Genomic DNA, 15,921 nt, shown 5'->3' with positions numbered 1-15,921 from the left:
GTCCAAGGCCAGGTATTTTAGAGGGTTAGGACTGGAGCAGGGAAGGGCGTTAGGAAAGCCAGGATTGCACTGTTGGTAACTCTACCACTAGCCCCCGACTTACTGGGGGGCCATCACCTCAGCAGGCAGGGATCTTTTTAATCCTTTCATTCAAATATTCTGTGAGGAGTTTTGGCCCAGGGCAGTGGTTTACAAACTTGGCTGCATATTAGAAGCCCCTGGGGAGCTTTAAGAAAATACCACGCAAGCTTGAGCCCCACCCCAGACCAACGGAATCAAAATCTCAGGGGGTGGGGGCTGGGCATGAACATTTTTTAAAAGCTCCCCAGATGATTCTAATGTGCAGCCAAGGTTGAGAGCCACTGGACCCTAATGACCTTTGAGGGCCTTTCCTTCTCAGAATTCGGCGAGAGTGCATTTTGTGTTTATCTTAGTGGTTCTCAGGAGCGTGCTGGGGCTGGCCTTGGGTCTGATTTCTTCCAGGTCCATCTATGGAGGCCTTTCGTGGGTGTAAGTGGAGGAGTAGTTCTGATAAACAGGGGGGATGGTGGCAGAGAGGGAAGGGAGTTTAAAATGCTTTTCATTAAAACATCAATTTAATAAGATTTGCTTAGGAAGTTCTTATGTGCCAGGAACTCAAAAAATGATCCAGAAACAAGCTGACTGCTATTAAAGTGAGAAGTACCACAACTGAGGTACATACGGGGCCAGGGAGGCAAGCCACCCCATGGCAAGAGAAATTGCCACCAGATATCATTCTAAAGGAGAAACCAGAAAGTCTTCCGTGAGAACAAAAGAGAATGGGAAGGCTTGACCCATGGACTGAAATGATTTTGTTTAGCTAGAAAGAGAGGAGACAATACATCTGCAGAGACCAGGCAAACATGAAAATCGCTGGTTTGGGAATCTGGCATTTCACAAGGGGTAGCCCGATTGAGGTAAGGCAGTGCCAGACTTTGCCGCTCTCTGACCTTCCTGCGGGGGCTGGCTTCCGCCTGGAACCACAGAAGAGCCCGCAGACCCCACCACTGCCCAAGGCAGAGGCTTTCAACCTAGCTATGCACCAACTTCTAATGGGGAGCTTTACATAAATACAAGTTCCTGGGTCCCCTGAGCTAGAGATTCTAGGCAGAGGGGTCAGGCGTGTGCACTTTCAAAAAAAAGGGTGAGGGGGGCCTCCAGGGAATTCTGATGGGCCAGTAACTCTCAACCTTTGGGATACCTCACAGCTCTGATCTCCAAACTTCTGTTTCTTTTCTTTTTTTTTTTTTTTAAGATTTTATTTACTTATTCATGAGACACACAGAAAGAGAAGCAGAGACAGGCAGAGGGAGAAGCAGGCTCCCTGCTGGGAGCCTGATGGGGGGCGGGGAGGATTCAATCCTAGGACCCAGGGATCATGACCTGAGTTAAAGGCAGACGCTCAACCACTGAGCCACCCAGGTGCCCCAAACTTATTTCTGAGGGCAGTCCACCAGGGCTGTGGTCCATCACTGCTGCATTGCAGGGCCTGCCTAGTGAGACCCCTGTCTCCCATGTGGGATTGCTCACCTGACTCCTAGCTCAGCCTGGCCACCAGAGCTGGAGTTCCTGGAAGGATGCAGCCAGGCCCAGCCCTCCTTCCAGCTCTGGCTCCTACTCTCAGGCCAGGTCTTGACACCAACCTGGCTACGGAGCTGCAAACCCTTGGTCCACCGTGTGGAAAATTGTTCTCACCCTTTCACATGGACTCAATCTGCATAAGAGTATCATAAGGGACTTCTTGTTATGGCCTCATGCTTCACGTGTTGACCTGGCTCCCCAGACTTAAGACCACCACCACAGGCGGTCATCCTCTGCTCACCAAAGTCATTCCCTTCCTCTGACATGAACCATCTGCTGCCAGGGGCAGGAAGGGCAACCCTCCAGGCCCAAGGGAGGACTTGGAGCTCAGAGGACCAGCCCCACCCACCCAGAGGCACCTCCCCTCTCTAAGAGCTCAGCTTTTCCCCAACCATAAAAAAACTACAGACCAAAAACAAAAAAAAAAAACAAAAAAAACTACAGACCCACTTCTGTCCCCTTCCTACAAGGACCAATCACTTCAAGTTCTGGCACCGACAACCAAATACCCAAATCCCATTTTATAGACTTGATGTATGCTGAAAAATACCCTGAGTTCATTCAAGCCTCCAAACTATCTAAGATTCTGAAAATTTACCAGGATTTTAGGCACCTGCAACCTATCCCAGGACAATCTGTGAAGTCCACACTTCATTTAATGGAAAAAGTCTCTCGTGAGGTGAAGCTGTTATAGTGCTCGGAGGACTTGGGCAGGCGGGGGTAGCAGATTTTTGTCTGAGCAAGGTGGATGGTAAACCCTTTGCTAGAAGGACACGGGCATGTTCCCCAAAGCAAGCCCAGCAAGGGCATTCCAGTGTGTGGGCTGATGGATCGTATGTCTGGTCCTAATTCTTGCATGCCAGCAAGGAGAGGCCAGACAGACCTCGACAGCCACCCCCATCCTACACCAGTTCAACAGGAATGAGGTGTGGGTTCTCAAGGATGTTTGCGAATGATCCTCAGGAATGAAATTAAGCCTCTTAGCTTTTTTAAGATGTACCAAGACTTCAAAAATAAAAGATGGGCTCAAATCTACTGTCAAGAGTTTCCTATGTAGGTTTTTTTCAACTCCTTTTTCTTTCTTGGGCAATCTCCAGCTTAGGGTTATTATTATTGACAGCATTCCTTTACACTTAGAATTCATCTGTGTCTTATCACACATAGTTTTGAAGCACTGGGCTAAAAGAAGTGTTTTGACTCTAAGCCGGAAAACAGGGGTGAAAGAGATAAAAAATGTCATGCTGTAGACTACACGGCTGAGGCAGGTGGGGAGGAGGGAGGCTAGGTTAGCACTGGCTTGTCCATCCTGAAGGAGCGATGGTAGGTGTCAGAGGACAGTGCAGTCAGGATAAAGTGCAAAGAAAGATGGGAGGCTTTCCAGAGAGTGGACTTGATGGTCATGTTGTTCTCTTATACCGGTAGGGAGCAATGACAATTCTGGTAAGATGCCCATAACATGGCCAAAAAATCTTTGGGAAGAGTGTTAGAGCAACAGTCGCCAGTGTAAAGAGGGATAGGAGGGCAAACCCCAAAAGGGTAGCATGAGGAGCTTTTAGGGATTTGCAACTGTAGTGGTGGTTATGAGTCTATATATGTTAAAATTCATAAAACAGTAGGCACCTGGGTGGCTCAGCCAGTTAAGTGTCTGTCTCTTGATCTCAGGGTCATGAGATCAAGCCCCCAAGTTGGGCTCTGCACTCAGCAGAGTCTGCTTGGGATCCTCTCTCTCCCTCTCCCTCTGCCCCTCCCCACGCTCACACATGCTGTGCATGCTCTTTCTCTTTCAAATAAATAGATAAAAATCTGGGACACCTGGGTGGCTCAGTGGTTGAGCATCTGCCTTTGGCTCAGGGCATGATCCTGGAATCCCGGGATCAAGTCCCGCATCTGGCTCCCTGCATGGAGCCTGCTTCTCCCTCTGCCTGTGTCTCTGCCCCCTATCTGTGTTTCTCATGAATAAATAAGTAAAATATTTTTTAAAAATAGATAAAAATCTTTAAACAAAATTCATAAAAATATATACCAAAAACAGTCAATTTTCCTGGACATTAATTTTTTTTTTTAATTTGAAAAGAAAACAAAACATAATCTTTAGAGGGAGGAAAGAGACAGCAGAAGACAGGACATGACAGCTTCTTCCCTCATGTGACAGTGTCCCAGGGCTCCACCTGGGCACACGTGCATGCTCCAGAAAGCTCTCTTCGAGCCGTGGGCTCTGAAACCCAGAGAAGAACCAAGTGACCATCAGTCAAAGCACATGGGAAGAAGAGTGAGCAGAGCCAACCAGGGAGCAGGAGAGACACTTTGAGAGGAAACTGGGCGCCTATGCAACAGATGGAGAATCTCAGCCAAAAAGGACCTTGTAAGGGGCACAAGGAAAATTGGTAGGGCAAGGCAGGAGGTTGTCAGTACAGCCTGGCCAGCAGGACACTCAGTCTAGGGCCAGACCTGCTGCCAGGGGGTAGACCAGATGTCACACTTCTCCTTAAGTATCCCCTTTATCAAGGCCTTGGGCCAAGAAGGCCTAAATATGATCTTTAATTTCTTCCAGGCTTCTCCCATCTCTGATGTCAAAAGGCCTACACACTCAAATCAGCCAGAGGGAGGTGCCTGGCTGGCTTAGTCAGAAGAGCATGAGACTCTTGATCTCAGAGTCGTGGGTTCACTCCACTAAGTGTACAGATTATTAAAAATAATCTTTTTCATTAAAAGGAGAAAAAAAAAAAACCTAGCCAGAGGGGAAGCAATGATACAGAAAACAGAAGGAATGCATGAACCTCCCCTCGTACCCCACCAGATATTCCAAAGTACAGACAGCCATGTATGCCCTTCTTGGTCTCCAGGGCTCCTTCTGGAGAGAATATCCCTGACCAAAATGCAAGGAGTGAAGAAAACCCAAAGTGGGGCAGGCATCTCTCCAACTGGGTCTTGAGCAACCCGGAGCAGCCAATGGCTAACTCTACCAAGGCTACAGTTGAGCCTTTCAAGAAGTAAAGCGCACCTCTTTGGACCATAAAGAGGGCACAAACTCCTGAAGGTCAGCAGTTGGTCCAGGGCACCTAGGGAGGCGGGGCAGCTCCAGAAGGACACCAGGCTCCAGGGCCGCCCAGAAGCCACAGGAAGGACGACAAGCCTAGGAGAAGCTGCAGAGGCTGCAGAAACACCAGGAAGAGAGTTTCCTGCCTCAAGCGCCAGTCTCTCTCGTTCCAGGAATCCCCTTTTCCTGAAGCTCACTTGCTGTTATTTATTTATACAAGGCTGAACCCCACCTTCCAGAGCTCCACAAAGCACTCCTCACCACAAAGCCCGATTGTGCTTCCACATCCTCACAGCCAATGCTGAGACAGAAACTTGCCTGAGGGAAGACGGTCTGTACCAGAGATGGAAATGTAGTCAGATTTAAAGGCGCGGTTTCTCCAATGACAGAGAGCTTTGTTGGGATGGAGAACAGCCTTCTAGCAGACAGCGCGGCGTGGCGGGGGTGCCGGCCCATCCTAATGCCAGGAGGCCCTTCACAGGTGAGCTGTGGCTATTTGGTTTTGGACCATCTCCAAAGAACCAGGTCCCACCATGGGCTGACTTAGAAATTAGCATGCTACTCTGCTGTTATCCACTTACAGAGAGGCACAGCCACATTTTATTAAAGCAGGACACACAGATGAAAGATACATCGATAACAGAAAACCCCAGGCTGTTTTTTTTCCCAAAAGGAGATAGGAAAACTATTGTCCCCCAAAATTATTCTGGCCCAAATGACAGTAATTTTGGCAATTCAAAACACAATGATTTTTCTTAGGGCTTGCAGTGTGGGTTTTCTCTCTGCCCCAAGCCTCTCAGTAAAAGGTTTGGTCAGAAATTATCCTTAAACAGGCTCATACCTCCTCACAACAAAATACATCCAGAAAGTACCAAAACAGCCCATGGGAAAGTTTGGATCTTGACCATCTGGACAGGTTACAGCTTCATACAGAGTCCTCATAGATGGTCTCCTGGACACCAATCCCAGAAGCATAGAGGGGTCCCAGAGGAGTGGATGGCCTATGTCTAATGCACCCCTGCCGGAGGGGACAAAGGAGGAAAATGAAATCTGTCCACTGGTTGTTCCTCAGTGTGGCTACAGTACTAGGCCAGGCGGGGCTCTGGGTGCTGTCACAGCTGGATCCCACTTCCTGCCAGCTCTCCCAGCCGCTGCCCACTCGGCCAACGCATACACGGCTATGTGGATGGGCCCTCACTTATATGTGGGAATATCTAAAGCTAACCTCCCTAGAGGGTAACTCTGTATCCCCCTTCCTTTCCATAAAATGTTCACTTTCCTCTGGGTCCTCGCAACATTCTGACAAGAGTTCCTCAGCCTCTCATCCCAGAAGGCACCTCTAAAGCCATGTTCCTGGTCTACACAAACGAGGAGTAATTACCACTAATTACCCCTCCTGTCCTCCTAACCCCAGGACCTCCCCTGAGCAGAGAAGGAGGGAGAAAGGAGGGGAAGGCCAGAAAGCCAATCAGGGTCTTCTTTCTTATCCTGGCCCACCCCGCTCCCCACACACCCACCTCGCGGGGGTGCTGGTAGTCCTACTCTCCAGAGAGAGGCCTCCCCAGCACTGCTGGAGGTTCTACAGCTCAGGGCTTCTTAGAGACAAAGCTCTGGCACTTTGGCCATTATCAAACTGCAGCTTTAGAATGCAACCCCTGGAAGGAGCTGAGCTCCCCGGGTCACCCGGTCTTCACTGTTCATGCCACGTCCCTCAAGCCCACACAAGCCACCAGTGTGGCTCAGTGGGAGGTGGTGGCACTTAACAGAAGCAGGACAAATCTGGGTTCTAGGCCAGTGCCTGCCTCTAGAATGGTAGGTGGCTTCAGACAGTCTGGTTTCCTCTAGAATAAAGCAGGAAAAACCACAGTCCCCACAGGGTCATTTCTGAGGATTATATGAGTAAATGTGTGCAACACTTCTCTGGGACATGAAGAACCCTCAAAGAATAAAATTGTTATCACTGCACAAAGCACTATTCAGACAAAAGAGAGACTCAAGGAGCAGTCCTGCTATGTTTCTCACTAGCTCCCTGAGATCAGCAACTCTCTCCACCCCTCTGGGCCCAGCTTCCTTCCTTCCTTCTTTCTTTTTCTTTCTTTCTTTCTTTCTTTCTTTCTTTCTTTCTTTCTTTCTTTCTTTCTTTCTTTCTTTCCTTCTTTTTCTTTTTTCTTTTCTTTTCTTTCCTTTTCTTTTTTTTTTTAATTTTTTTTTAATTTTTTTTTTATTTATTTATGATAGTCACAGAGAGAGAGAGAGAGAGAGAGAGAGAGAGGCAGAGACACAGGCAGAGGGAGAAGCAGGCTCCATGCACCGGGAGCCCGACGTGGGATTCGATCCCGGGTCTCCAGGATCGCGCCCTGGGCCAAAGGCAGGCGCCAAACCACTGCGCCACCCAGGGATCCCTTTTCTTTCCTTTTCTTTCTTTCTTTTCTTTTCTTTGCTTCTCTTTTCTTTCTTTCAGATTTTATTTATTTTTTTGTGAGAGACAGAGAGAGGCAGAGACATAGAGGGACAAGCAGGCTCCCTGCGTGGAGCCTGATGCAGGACTCAATCCCAGGACTCCAGGATCACAACATGAGCCATAGGTTGATGCTCAACTACTGAGCCACCCAGGTGTCCGATTTCTTTCAACTGTAACTAAAATCCAACTAGTATCTCCAAGGTCCCTTCTTAAAACACACACACAGACAGTCACACACTTTATTTCAAGCATGTATGTAGCATGGGTTGTTTATCAGGGTTTCTCAACTATAGCACAATGGACATTGGAACCACATGATCTGTTGTGAGGACCCATCCACACTATATTTTAAGAGGTTTAGCAGCAACCCTGTCCTCTACCCGCTAGATGGTAATAGTTCCCCCCGCCCAGTCGTAACAATGAAAAATGTCTCCTGACCTCGCCAACTGTCCCCTGGGGGGCAAAACTGCCCCAGTGGAGAACTAGTCACATAGACACAAACACACACAGGTACACATGCACACGTGCACACAAACAGAATAATATGACGTCTACTTTGACAGTGAAGAGCTAAGCAGGGAGAGAAGAGAGGAACCACATTTCCAGGTACAGAGTCCTTGCACTGTGCTCAAGGCAACTTTACAGAGACTAAGACCACAAATATACAGTTCTCGTGAGTGTCTTTGCATCTATAAAACAGTTACTGTGCTCATAAAGACTGCCTGCAGACTTCATTTGGCTCGCACATAGAGAGCCCTATTTAGTGCATAAACTTGCCAGGCCAAGCTCCCCTGGCCCAGTCCAAAGTGCGCTCAGGAACTTGGCCTGCGGGAGAAGAACACAGGGGGTTCTGTGTGCTGCCTCCCTGCACACTCACCTCGAGATACTTGAGGAAAAGGAAGCCGCCTTGAGGCACCAGGCGGTGGTGGGTTATTCTTAAGGAAGAGGGCAGCTTGCCACGTTTGTGCTTCCCTTTGACTTGACGTGTTAGTGGATTTGACGAAACTTCGATTTTCCCAGTTCAGAAGAGCTAGTGGCTTGGTAGACAAGGCTTGTGTATTCACGGACACGAGACCATGTGTACACACTCACCCGCTAATCGAAGGAAAAATGAACAATGATCATAAAGATGGAACATAAAGGTAAATGGAGGAGGGGATGTGAACATCTACCTTAAAGAGAGGTCTGTTTACCCCCAAGTGTTTAAAAACAAGAATCCTGAACTTCCTTCCTACCTTATTATGACTTATTTGATATTTGTTTTGGGGGTACCTGGGTGGTTCAGTCCATTAAGCATCTGCCTTCAGCTCAGGTCATGATCCCTGGGTCCTGGGATCAAGCCCTACATCGGGCTCCCTACTTAGCGGAGTCTGCTTCTCCCTCTCCCTCTGCTCTCTCTCCCTCTGCACACCCCACCCCGTCCCCTTCCCCCTCCTGCTCATGCTCTCTCTCTCAAATACATAAATAAAATCTTAACAACAACAACAAAACATTTGTTTTTAATTTACCCAAGATCATAATCTTCACTGAGGACCACATATAAGCCAAACTTGAGCTTGAGAACCAAGCTGGACCTTTGTTCTGCCTGCATGAATTAGTGTACAAAGGGGCATCTGATTTCTCCCTCCCCTAACAATCTGAGACATTAGTCCCTATGTATATAACTAACCCTGGTAGAATGGGCTGCAGCCAGGCCTGCACGTAATGGCCCCTAAGATAGGCCTCAGAAAACTAAGGATCTAATCCTGGGCTGATTCACTTGTTTGCCACAGAGACAAGTTATTTCAAGTACTGAGCCTCCTCTTTAAATACACTGACAGCTCCCTGCTAGCTGGATTCATGGAGTAAATTAAGTAGAATTATGAAGAGCTACAGATTTCTAGTTATTCACACTGAAAATTAGATGGTAGCACAGACCCATCCATGGTTCCCAAAGTGGGTTTTAGTGGAACACCAGTCCCATGAGATGCCACTTGGAAATAAAGCATTCTGTGGTTGCTTCATTCATCCATTAAATACTTACTAAGGGCCTTCTAGATACCTGGTGCTATAAATACAATAGAGAACAAAACAGACCCATTCCCTGACTTCTTTAGTAAGTTTAGGATCCAGAAACAAGTATTAGACAATTACTAGGCCAGCTCTTTTCCAATAGTAAAGAGAGTTCATAGGGCAGCCTGGGTGGCTCAACTGTTTAGCACCACCTTTAGCCCAGGGCATGATCCTGGGATCCCGGGATCAAGTCCTGCATCGTCCTGCATCGGGCTCCCTGCATGGAGCCTGCTTCTCCCTCTGCCTGGGTCTCTACCCCCAGCCCCTCTGTCTGTCACTCATAAATAAATAAATAAATAAATAAATAAATAAATAAATAAATAAATAAATAAATAAATAAATAAATTCTTTAAAAAGAGAAAGAGAGGTTGCTCCTACGGGGAGCTGAAAAGACGTAGCAAAGGAACCACATCTGAGGCTGGGAGGTGGAAAGCAGGAGGGGAGACTTCTGCTGAGCCAGAGGAATTCTGCACAATGCACTCCCCTATAAGAGATTCATGGTACACTGGCATGTGAAAGCCAAGAAGTCCTCCAGAAATAGAGCTGAACACATCCTACCTATTAACATCCCAAGGATGTTACTCTGGGAAATGCTGATAGAGGCATTATTGTTCTCATAGCCTACAAGAACCTTCCGTATGAAACAAAAGCTCTTGTTCGTATAACTGGAAAACTATGTGTCCTCTTAGAACAGCCAAAATATCTTGGAGTTGCTAATGTAATTCTAAAGTATTTTCCTTGGCACAGACCTATAAAAACATATGGCTTCCACAACTGCTGACAGATGAAGGAAAATTCGCAGCTACAAACCAGTGGGCCAGAATCAAAGGTCTACCTCCAGCACAGGCATCTGCTTTATTTTTGAAAAGATGTAAGTACAGCCTAGGGGCACCTGGGTGGCTCAGTTTGCTAAGCATCTGACTCCTGATTTTGGCTCAGGTCAGGTTCTCAGGGTTGTGAGATGAAGCCCCCCATGGGGCTCCATGCTGGGCAGAGAATCTGCTTAAGATTCTCTCTCTCTCTCTCTCTCTCCCTTTGCCCCTCCCCACTCAAAAAAATATATATATACTAGGACGAATTGAGAAAACTTTCAAAAAAGTAAAACTAAGATGATCAGTCACCAATGATCAACTTATCAAAGATTATACCCTGAAACATACCAGAAGTGAACAATGATTGCCCTTGCTGGCCTAAAATATCCAGGAGGAAGATAGATTTTGCTTTTTATTATGACACATAAAGAAGAAAATGTAAATAAATAACAAATATACATGTGCAGATTTTGTGTATAAAGCACTGTGCTAGGGGTGACAGTGATCAAAAGGAACAGATGACAGCCAGAGTCCTTAAGAATATGGGTTCTAGGGATCCCTGGGTGGCGCAGCGGTTTAGCGCCTGCCTTTGGCCCAGGGCGCGATCCTGGAGACCCGGGATCGAATCCCACGTCGGGCTCCCTGCATGGAGCCTGCTTCTCCCTCTGCCTGTGTCTCTGCCTCTCTCTCTCTCTCTCTCCGTGTGACTATCATAAATAATAAATAAAAAATTAAAAAAAAATCTTTGTGACTATGAAAGAGGTCCTAGGAATATATCTAAATATGGCCTTGGCCTCAGCATTCAATAGAAATCTATTATTCAGCTTTGGTTTCAACCTTCCGAAGGCCTGAATTTCTGCCTGAACAATGATCGTGTGGTCAGAGGGTGACCAAAATATTTATTTAATGTAACAATGTGAGAAATATGGAAATGAAGCATGTTTGGATTCATCATCATTATCCGAACATGCCCCTTCAAAAACAGGAAAGCATTTTATATGTAAAGTTTATTTTTTTTAAAGATTTTATTTATTTATTCATGAGAGACACAGAGAGAGGCAGAGACACAGGCAGAGGGAGAAGCAGGCTCCATGCAGGGAGCCTGATGCGGGACTCGATCCCGGGACCCTGGGATCATGCCCTGGGCCAAAGGCAGATGCTCAACCGCTGAGCCACCCAGGCGTCCCACATGTAAAGCTTAGTGGAAATCTCCTTATGAGCTTTATCTCTTGAAATGTTAGCAGTTGGCAGTATATGTTATTTTTTATTGGAAGGATAAAACATAAGCATGAAACATTAATCTTATATAGAAAACTATAATGTACAAATACAATTATTAAATAGATTAATTGCATTAATATTACAAGTACATTGAAAAAGAACAGTATATACTTTTTGAGCAAGCATTTATCAATGTTTTTAAACTAGAATAGGCAGACTATATTCTACTTCTAAACTTTATAGAATTGCATGGCATGCTCCTAACTTTAAATAGAATAAGCTTTGGAAATAATATATGCACCCTTAGCATTCAGACTATGGTCTCTAAATAACGTATTTCACTAAAAGGAATCAGAGCTCCTTCTAGAAATAGCTGGTCTGGGAGAGGAAAAGCACGAGATAAGCCTGGAACATCCTACCATAAAAGTATGCAGGGAAACATCAAAGACCACTAGGATTATGTCAAAGAACTCAGGAGCCACCTTGAAGAGGCTTCCACTAGCCAGAGATGGAATGATTAAAGTAGCAATAAGAATATATTCGTCAGAGCACCTGGGTGGCTCAGGTGGTTAAGTGTCTACCTTCAGCTCATGTCATGTTCCTGGGGTCCTGGAGATCGAGCTGCACATTGGGCCCCTGGCTCAGCAGTGAGCCTGCTTCTCCCTCTCCCCACTATTCTCTCTCTTAGTCTCTCTCTCTCTCAAATAAATAATATAAATAGGGGGATCCCTGGGTGGCTCAGCAGTTTGGCGCCTGCCTTTGGCCCGGGGAGTGATCTTGGGAGTCCCGGGATTGAGTCCCACGTCGGGCTCCCTGCGTGAAGCCTGCTTCTCCCCCTGCCTGTGTCTCTACCTCTCCTCTCTCTATGTCTATCATGAATGGATAAATAAAATCTTTAAAAAATAAAAAATAAAAATAAAAACAAAAAATAAATAATATAAATAAATAAAATAAAAAAGAATAATACTTGCAAATGGACTGAAACATATGAATAGGTTGGAATTCATAATATTTTAAAACATAACTTCACTGGTTACCTTTGCAGGTTATAAGAAACCAAATGGAAAACTAGTAAATAAAGAGAAAGAATCAAGCACTTAAATTGCTCTCCCCCATATGATCTACAGGAGTCAGCACACTTTTTCTATAATGGGTCTGATCCTTCCAGTTCTGTGGGCCAAATATAGTCTCAATGGCAATACTCACCTCAGCCCTTGTATTGTAAAAGCAGCCAGAGACAATATGCAAACGAATGAGCACGGCTCTGTTCTAGTGAAACTTTATTTACAAAAGTAAGTAGCAGGCTGGATTTAGCCTGTGAACCTTAGTTTGCTGACCTTTGATCTAAGGTAACTAATAGTTCATGAGGGACTTTCTCTTTTAAAAAGTAGTAGAGACTAGGGGCCCTTGGGTGGCTCCACTGGTTAAACATCTAACTCTGAACTTCAGCTCAGGTCATGATCCCAGGGTCCTGGGATTGAGGCCGGCTTTGGCCTCTGCATTCAGCAGTGTCGGCTTGAGGATTCTCTCTCTCTCCCTCTCCCCCTCTCCCCATTCATGTGCACGTCCTTTCTCTCTAAAATAAATAAATAAATCTTAAAAAGAAAAGGGGGTGGGGATCCCTGGGTGGCGCAGCGGTTTGGCGCCTGCCTTTGACCCAGGGCGCGATCCTGGAGACCCAGGATCAAATCCTACATCGGGCTCCCAGTGCATGGAGCCTGCTTCTCCCTCTGCCTATGTCTCTGCCTCTGTGTGTGTGTGTGTGTGTGTGTGTGTGACTATCATAAATAAATAAAAATTAAAAAAAAAATAGTATAGCTCAGCACCTGGGTAGCTCACTTGGTTAAGTGTCTGCCTTCAGCTCAGGTCATGATCCCAGGGTCCTTGGATGAGTCCCACCATCTGACTCCCTGCTCAGTGGAGAGTCTGCTCCTCTCTCTCCTCTGCCCTGCCCCTGACTTGTGCTCTCTCCTCTCTCCCTCACTCTCTCTCTCTCTAATAAATAAATCTTTATTTAAAAAAGTATAGCTGATAAATAAAGGAGGAATGACATAAGTTATCACCATTTTGAAACTGCTAATGTAGTAATGGATGTGAGCGATGATCATTGGTGGCTCTAATTTCAGAGACAATCAGAGCTTAAGTGTCTCATGATATAAGGACAACATCTACGAAAGAGAATTGCAAAAATAAGTTAAAAGGTAGAGAGAAAAAGAGAGGGAGAACCCTGAGGCTTGATCAAGAATCTAAATCCAGGGAATTCCCCTCTACTTGTTGGATGGGATGCCTGAATCATATATCACTTAATAAAGCCAATTAGATTTTCAAATTAAGAGAGAAAGAAAAGAAATGAAATGAAAAAAGAAAAGAATCTAAATCCAGCTAACCATCTTCAGGAACTATAAGGGACAGAAAAACATGTTACAGGACATCTTAAGGTTGCATTTAACAAAACCCAGACTGCGATAAACTCCACAGGAGTCATCAGATAAAAACCTAAAAACTAATTAGGAAGTTCTTTACATCCTATGAAGAATGCAAAGGAGGATGTCAACTTTGCTACCTCAGTATTTCAGAAGATTTCAAAATCATGTACTACACTTTCTTGATAAATTACCTATAATCCAGGTATAATAAAGATGAAAACTATGAAAAGAAGAAACTTGTCATTAAAAAAAAAAAAAACAACACTCATCTTACTTAGTATTCACAAAGATGCCATAGAGCATCACAGAAACAATCTAGGTGCTGACAGAGTTGTGAAATTATTCTTCTTGCACTACAATGTCAAACTTTCAAAACATGACCATCAATTTGGTCACCACAGAGTAATAATCGTTTCTGGCAAGAAACATCAATGGATACTAAAAACAATGGGTGAAAGTTTGATAAGAAATGGGTTTTTTCCTAGTCACAAAGTATCTTCCCACAAGATACTAATTACAAAGAGGAAAGATAGTAACTTCCTTGGAGAAATCTGGCAGATGTAATTTTTACCAAGTGACCAAAATTAACATCAACTGTAATGGGAAAAATAAATGGTGCTTCCTGAGAAGCAGAGAAGAACATGGTAGCAATAACAACTACGTAGTGTTCATGCCTAAAACATAGAACCTGAATCTATTCATGAAGAAACATCTGGGGAAAAAGCAAACTTCAGTCCTTCTACAAAATAAATGGCTTGTAATCTTCAAAATTCAAGAACACAAGCCAAACTGAAGAGCTGTTCTAGACTGAAGGAGACTAAAGAAAAGTGTAACACATGACCTTGGCTCATCCTGGACACCTCTCCAAAAAATTTTTTTTTTGAGATTATAAGTAATCTATACAACCAATGTAGGACTTAAATTCACAACCCTGAGATCAAGAGTCAAAGGCTCCATGGAGTGAGCCAGGCAGGTGCCTCCCAAATTCTTATAAATGTTTTCTTTTGCCACAAAAGACAGTGGGAAGACATGTGGCAACATTTGAACAAGGTCTATAAATGAGGCAATAGTACTGTCTCTATGTTAATTTCTTTTTTTTAATAAAGATTTTATTTATCCATTCATGAGAGACATAGAGAGAGAGGCAGACATAGGCAGAGGGAGAAGCAAGCTCCCTGCAGGGAGCCTGATGCGGGACTCGATCCCAGGACCCCAGGATCACAACCTGAGCCCCTAAGACAGATGCTCAACCACTGAGCCACCCAGGTGCCCCTCTTGTTAATTTCCTGATTTGATAACTACATTGTAGTGATGGTCTTTGGTTTTAGGACATACATGTGAAGTTATCTGGGAGTAAGGGAGTACTGCATTTGCAACTTACTCTCAAATGGCTCAGAAATAAAGTTATGAAGAAACAGAAAGATAAAGAAAATACAGCTAATGGGGCTCCTGGGTGGCTCAGTCAGTTAAGCAGCTGCCTTCAGTTCAGGTCATGATCCCAGAGTCCCAAGATTGAGCCCCACATTGGGCTCCCTGCTCAGCGGGAGTCTGCTTCTCCCTCTACCCCTCACCCAGCTGTCATGCTCTCTCTTTCTCTCTCTCACTCTCTCAAATAGATAAGTAAAATCTTAAAAAAAAAAAAAACAGAAAATATAGCAAATATTAATGTTTAGAAAAATCTAGAGGAAAATACATGGGAATTCTTCGTACTATTTTGTACTTCTGTGTCTGAAATTATCTCAAAGTAAAAGCTTAATATTATTTAACATATATATTCCATATATTTGAACTAACAGTATATGTATCATTCTATTGACAGCTATCTGATTAAGAATTCACACAAATGGCAATTCTGTTACAGTGATACGTAACTCTTTCCAAAGGTAACTGATAACCATATAAATTCAAAACCTTCACTAAGTACTAAAAGCTGATGTGCTAATTACATTTGTTGAAGCATTTCTGGTTCTCCTATAACTATATCATTTAATCATTTCCTATAAAAATATTTTCTAATTCTGCAAGGAAACATTCGCTTATTAAGATATTGGTTAAAATTTTTGGCCACTAAACATCTTAATAAAGTTGTAATACTACTATAAATTATTTTAGTGACATTTCTCACTTCTTTTTACATCCCAGAGATTCATTCTATGATGCATTTAGTCTTAGCCTCGTGCAAATCCTGGTTTTAAAATGCAGTCTATTCAGCTAAAATGTTAATTCAGTAACCTTCAAATACACCATTATCCCCATTTTGCTGAAGAGTGCCCTGGGGCACCAAGGCACAGAGCCAGACCAACGCTGGGC

General features: G+C 44.6%; 1 protein-coding gene and 1 long non-coding RNA gene across 2 annotated transcripts in view; one reads left to right on the top strand and one right to left on the bottom strand.

The window, feature by feature from the left end:
* The window catches only part of LOC144280753 (uncharacterized), a 43,190-nt gene that overhangs the window by 7,711 nt on the left and 19,558 nt on the right, over positions 1-15,921 (top strand). Inside the window, exon 3 of the long non-coding RNA XR_013349185.1 lies at positions 9,900-10,023. This is a non-coding gene — a long non-coding RNA (uncharacterized LOC144280753). The remainder of the gene's footprint in view (positions 1-9,899; positions 10,024-15,921) is intronic.
* TCF7L1 (transcription factor 7 like 1) overlaps positions 1-15,921 on the bottom strand; it is a 160,007-nt gene that overhangs the window by 130,546 nt on the left and 13,540 nt on the right. The gene's annotated exons all lie outside the window — the stretch shown is intronic.

Source organism: Canis aureus, chromosome 12, assembly GCF_053574225.1.
Source record: "Canis aureus isolate CA01 chromosome 12, VMU_Caureus_v.1.0, whole genome shotgun sequence".
NCBI classification, from domain to species: domain Eukaryota; kingdom Metazoa; phylum Chordata; class Mammalia; order Carnivora; family Canidae; genus Canis; species Canis aureus.
Note: the sequence above shows the minus strand (reverse complement) of the source record. Positions and strands in the feature narration are given on the sequence as shown.